Raw genomic sequence first — 6,474 nt, forward strand, 5'->3', positions numbered from 1 at the left:
GAGATGATCTGGCTCAAATTCTGCTGCTGTTGAAGTATGGCCTGCTGCAGCACACACACACACACACACACACACACACACACACACACACACACACACACACACACACACACACACACACACTGTCACCATCATTCAAGTGGACATAAAAGCGAGAAAGGCTCGTCGGCCATGTCAACTTTTGAACTCAATTAAAGAATAAGGAACCTCTCTTCTTCTCTCAATACTGTCCAATTCAATAAACCTTATTGGCCTAACATACAGCTCAGTTTACAGTGTAGGCTACACACAGGCCATCAGATATCAAGGGAGACACTACATCGTTGTTCACTTACTTACTGTATGCTCTGACTCGTGGAAAAACATCCAAAATCCACATTCAGGTCTTAATTTGCTTACTTTGTCTTTTTGCTTCTGTAGATTTCTCTTAAATTAACCACAAGCATTAGATCAAACCTCTTTTGCAGATTTAAAAATAACCTTTGAGAAGAGTTGTAATGAAAGATTGTATGTGTTGGAATAAGTAGTCATGGGAACGTTGTTATTGTTCTACTCTTATCATTTCAAAATGTATGGATACTGTATCTTCATAGGTTTCCTAAAAAAATGTTCGTACTCCACATCAGTAGCAACTGCACACACAAAACGTTCCAATTTCATTCCTGAATATATATTCTGAAGGTTTTTACTGAGGGGTTTGTCCACATATCATTCAAAGGCTTTGAATGATATGTGGACAAACCCCTCAGTAAAAACCTTCATAATTCTATCAAGGATGTAGAATACCTTGGTTGAAGGATATTCTACCCAGAGACCCAGAACAAGATCTGATTGGTTGCTTTCTTTTCTAACACAAAACCACTGAAATGCGTAGTGCATGGAACGAGAAGGACAAACAAATCAACGTAACACTTATATTACAGATCAACAACACAGATACCATTCTCATTTATTACATTTTATTACATTTTATTTATATAATGAAATCGATTTTTTGTTTGTTTTATCTGAGTGTTCCAGGGTATTCTCTGAATACATTGAAGGCCCTGACGGTTCGCCACTGTCCAAAGCCTGCTTTATAGAACATGTATTCTTAAAATCTTGGATAAAACGGAAAGGGATTTAGTTTGCAGTGTTCCACAGTTAAAATAAGGCAAGATAAACCTTTGTTAATCCCTGTGGGGGAAAGCAGGCGCTCACGCAGCAACAGAAATATAGAAAGGCAACTCTCAAAGTGAGCTTATTAAGATATGTTTTAAGACAGGATCAAATAAAAGCAATAGTCAGTGGTTTCAATGCAGAGGCAACACGTTTTAAGTTTGGGGGCTTAAAATGCAAAAATCCCCCAAACTCCTTAAACTTGACAAACAAAATGTAGGTAATTTAAAGTGTGACTGAAACAGAACCCAATACACATAAATGTTGTGCCGTATGTTAGCGTGTCATACAGACTGAATACTAATCACAGCTGAGAGCTTTCACATCTGTGTGTCAATACGACACACTCTTCATTACAAAGTGCTGTGTGTGTGTGTGTGTGTGTGTGTGTGTGTGTGTGTGTGTGTGTGTGTGTGTGTGTGTGTGTGTGTGTGTGTGTGTGTGTGCGTGTGTGTGTGTGTCTTCATGCTCTCCACTAAATTAAATGCGTCTCCTCTTCACATGTCGGCAATATATCACACACATGGAAATATTGATTGACCGTCTGTTAGTGTCAAGAAAAATGAACCTCTATCTGCTCAGAGTCCATCAGCAGCGCCCCCCTGTGGTCACACACTGTAACACAACCGGAATCACACACACAGAAATTCTGCTGCTGCTGAAGTATGGCCTGCTGCAGCACACACACACACACACACACACACACACACACACACACACACACACACACACACACACACACACACACACACACACACACACACACACACACACACACACACACACACACACACACACACACACACACAGAATAGGGTCCCCAGGAACAGATTTCACACATTGGTATTGAAGTATATCTCTTCGTGTCTCTTTGTTAGTCATTGTGAGTCTCTAGATGTGTTTGCACCTGTTTTTCTTCTCTTTTTTTGGGTGGTATTTAATTCTGTTAACTTTGCGTCTCTTAGGTTGTTTCCTGTCTCTTTGTGGTTATCTTTTCCCTTGTCATAATCGTTTTGATTCACTTTGCACCTTTCTTACGTTTCTTTGTAGTTTTTTTGTTTTTTCTCATCTTGTGTGTTTGTGTTGTCTTCATGGTTGTTTAGCGCCTTTTTGAAGTTCATTGTGAATCTCTTTCAAACTGTTTATAATTGTTTGTATTTCTCTTTTTGGATTGTTTGTTTTCTTCTGACTAAATTGGATCTTGCTTGCTTAAAGGTCCCATGTCATGCTTCTCCGGTTATCACCCGTCCCCTTATGAAGGTTTTTCTGCATGTAAACGGTCTGCAGAGTCGCAAACCCTCAAAGTACACCCTGTAGCGAGCAAAACTCTAACACAGAGAAGATCTGTCTATGCTTCCCCAGAACGCCTCGTTGGACATTTCTCTTTTTCCATTGTTTGGTTCCGGGTTCCCGGTACCAAAATGGACCAATCCGCGCAGCACCTCACACACGAGGAACTTTAGCATTTACATTTTCAACTAACAGGGAGTCCCATTGACTTGCATAGAGCTCCCTGAACGCTGGTAATATACGAGTTGGGATGGTGGAGAAATGCTCTCTGCAGACCCATTCTCACAGCGTTAGAAATCTTTTTCTTACTCAATATCAAGCCACACTTATTGTTTTTACCTCGGCTGTGAGTGTTTGTGTGATCAGGATGAGTTTAGCTTGTTCTCGCTGTATCGCCGACCCGGAAACCTCACCAGTAAGCCAGCTCACTGAGCAGCGAGCCTCGCAACATCCCGACCAATCAGAGCACAGTGGGCTCACAGGGAGGAGGGGGGGGGGGGGGGGGGGGGGGGCAGGAGCTCCAACAAGCCGTGTAGGACAGAGAGTGAATACACATACTATACAGAGATGCTGTTTGAGAAACCAATGTGAGTTTGGAACATTGAACAATTTAAATCTATTCTAGTTGACCTCAACAATGGAATTATGATCAAAACAAATGGCCATGACATGGGACCTTTAAAATCAGCAGGATGGATCGTACTCTGGTTGTTGTTGAGCCCAATATACGGAAGATCATTGGTGCCAGGCATTGGAAAAAATACATTGGAAGAGGTAGATTTTAATTTTACATTTTGTAAGTTTAACTTTCGTTTTTTTTGTAATGCATAACAAATACAGCTATTTGAGGTGAAAGATAATTTTAAACAAATATCAAATGTTGAGAATAAAGTCAAGATGTTTAGAATAAAGCCACACTTTTCAGTGCTTCCAACATTATAGCAGATGAAGTCATTTGCAGTTTAAAAATACAGTTGAAATGTTGAGAAAAAAGGTGTTTTTTCAAGATTGAAAAGAAACATTTGCACACAAAAAATAATGACTAGTGTTGACCTTATAACGACGGTTTGTCCTTATTATGAACATTTCGAATGTATTCTTTAATTGCATAATAAATACAAAAATCTTTCTCCTCCTTTTTACCCCTTTAGACCAGTGCTTTATACTCTTGAGTAAAAGAGGATAATTATATTATATTGCATTTCACTTGTTAGATGCTTTTATCTAAAGCGACATACATACTCAACACTGTGGACAATCCCCACGTGAACAATTTGGGGTGAAGTGTCTCAGGGACACAACGACATGCTGACTGCAGTGGGGTTTGAACCTGTGCACCCCTAACCACTGTACCACACGCCTCCCATCAAAATAGTATTAAAATATAAGAAGGAGAATAAAAGTTGGACATAAGGAAAAAAGCCAACCTTGGATTAAATAAAATATTAAAAATAAATAACCACTTGTATATAGGAGAAGAGCACTCGTGCATGTGATGGTTTCAGCATCTAGTTTCAGAATCTGAGCTGTGCTAGTTGTTAAATGTGGAGATATTTTTAATTTTTATGTATAGGACAGAAATACAAGACGTCGGTGGTTGATGTGCGTCAATGCTAAGGAAAAGATCACCTTTAACGTCCACGCAGCAAAATGCAATCAAACACCCATCGATGATAAAGTTATAGATCGCATATCAGCGGCACACAGATTCAGCAAAAAGTTAATTAACCGTAAAACGTTTCCAAATTACTGTGGCTGTCCACCCGCATATATTTTTATTTAAGAGAGGTGTATTTTAGGAAACTGAGCAGATATTTGCTTTTGAATATTTCTGCTTTTTTAAATATATAGAAAAGTCTAAGAAGACAAGTTAGAAATGCTATATTTGGGATCCTTTTCAAAACGGCATACTTTCCTAAAATCTTATTTGAGGTCTTTTTTAACACTTAAATAATATTAATTTCTTACAAATAAACCAAAACCTAGCGAATAAAACCAGACAAGTCAAGTAAACAAGACTGGATTTACTATGTAAGACTAACCTGTTAACATCTTGAAACATGTTGTTAAAGTTATTATTGGATGGCGTTTTGTTGGATGTTCAGTGCAGGGTGTTGCAGTCGGGCACTTATCACTCGCAGCAGGGTCGCCTCAACTATTTTAATATTTGATTTTTAACACTCTCTACTATCGCCGCCATGAGGTCACTGTAGGAGCTTTGGACTTTGGCAGCTAATAGAAAACCACACAGAATATGAAGTGTGGGGATCTGTGAGGCGTCTGACTGCCTGTATGGTCATTTTAGTTGTGTGGCTGTCTGAACAGCTAAAGATAGTTTGTTTGTGTGTTTTTTTATTGTGGGAACTTGCTCTTTGACTTCCTCTGCTTGGATGTTGCATGCTGATAAGAGGATTTATAGTGATTACATTTTTCGTACAGCTTCCATTGGTTGCTCATCTACTTGAGGAAGTTGTGGCTCAGTGGATAGTATGATGGACTTTGAATCAGGGGGTAGCAAGTTCGAGTGCCACTGCAGTCAGCATGTCGTTGTGTCCCTGAGACACTTCACCCCAATTGGCTCCTGTTGGGATTGTCCACAGTACTGAATGTATGTAAGTCCCTTTGGATAAAAGCGTCTAAAAAATAACATGTAATAACAACTATTTATTTTCTTACCCTTGCTAAGAAGATCAAACAAATATTATCCTTACGACACCGACAAAATGACTATTAGTATATAAAAAAACTCACTCCATGTTATCTTAAATTCTTTAAGAACATTTTTTTCTTAAAGAACTCATAGCCAACAGTAAAAAACGACAGCAAGTCCCAATTAATTTAAGCAATAGTGGGTTTGAGAGCAGCAAAACTATAGAAAAATATCCGTATGCAAACTTTTACACAACTTGAGCAGTTTATTCAAAGATTCAACCAGCTGAACTGCTTCACAAACATGAATTTCCACTCAAACTTAACTGTTTAAAACACATCAGACTTACATAGACATGAAGTGCACCTGTACAATCAATCAATCAATCAATCAATCAATGTTTATTTATATAGCCCAATATCACAAACGTTACATTTGTCTCAGTGGACTTCACAGTTTGTACAGAATATCAGTATGACAATACGACACCCTCTGTCCTTAGACCCTCTGTCCTTAGACCCTCACATCGTACAAGGAAACACTTCCAGAGAAACCCCACAGTTTAAAGGGAAACATGGGAGAAACCTCAGGGAGAGCAACAGAGGAGGGATCCCTCTCCCAGGACGGACAGACGTGCAATAGATGCCGTGTGTACATCGAAGAGATAATACATTTTACAACATAGGTAGACCAAATGTTTGGAAATGCATGTGTCTGTAATAAGAAGATGAATCCAGAAGGATGTCAACAATCCTGTGGGAACCATCAGGGAAGTAGAATGATGAGAGTCAGGCAGGACCATTCAGGACCGTTCAGCCTCGACTCGAAGTCCAGGACTCAGATCAGGGCTCAGGATCCCAGCGTAGATAGACACCAAAAAGAAATTTGGGGGAAGCTGGGTTATTGGGAACATGAGAGTACACAGGTATAGACAGAGAGAAGGAAGAAGTAAGGTGTCCCCCGACAAACTAAGCCTATATCAGCAAAACTAGGGGCTGAATCTAATCAGCCCTAACTATGAGCTTTATCAAAAAGGAAGGTCTTAAGCGCACTCTTAAAGTCTAAAGGTTTGGAAATTAATAGTAAGGTTTTAGCAAAGACTGCATGAGTTGAATTGTGAAATGTAGTTCTGCTCTTTACTATTTACTTCAAATTATTGAGACTTTTCCCCTTTTTGGATTCCTGGTTAAGCTTGGAAACGTGCATGTAAAACAAAGTTGAGTAATTAAAAGAAAATTAATAATTTTGGGGTGAAATATTCTTTTAATAAACAGCATGAATTTTAGAATGTATGGTCTGTGATTATTATCTCCAGATGTTTCCTAGTCAAAGCATATCAACAGAAAAACAATGGTCCCAGGGTTGAGCTCTGAGGA

Source organism: Notothenia rossii (assembly GCF_949606895.1).
Source record: "Notothenia rossii genome assembly, chromosome: 9".
Classification (NCBI taxonomy): Eukaryota; Metazoa; Chordata; class Actinopteri; order Perciformes; family Nototheniidae; genus Notothenia; species Notothenia rossii.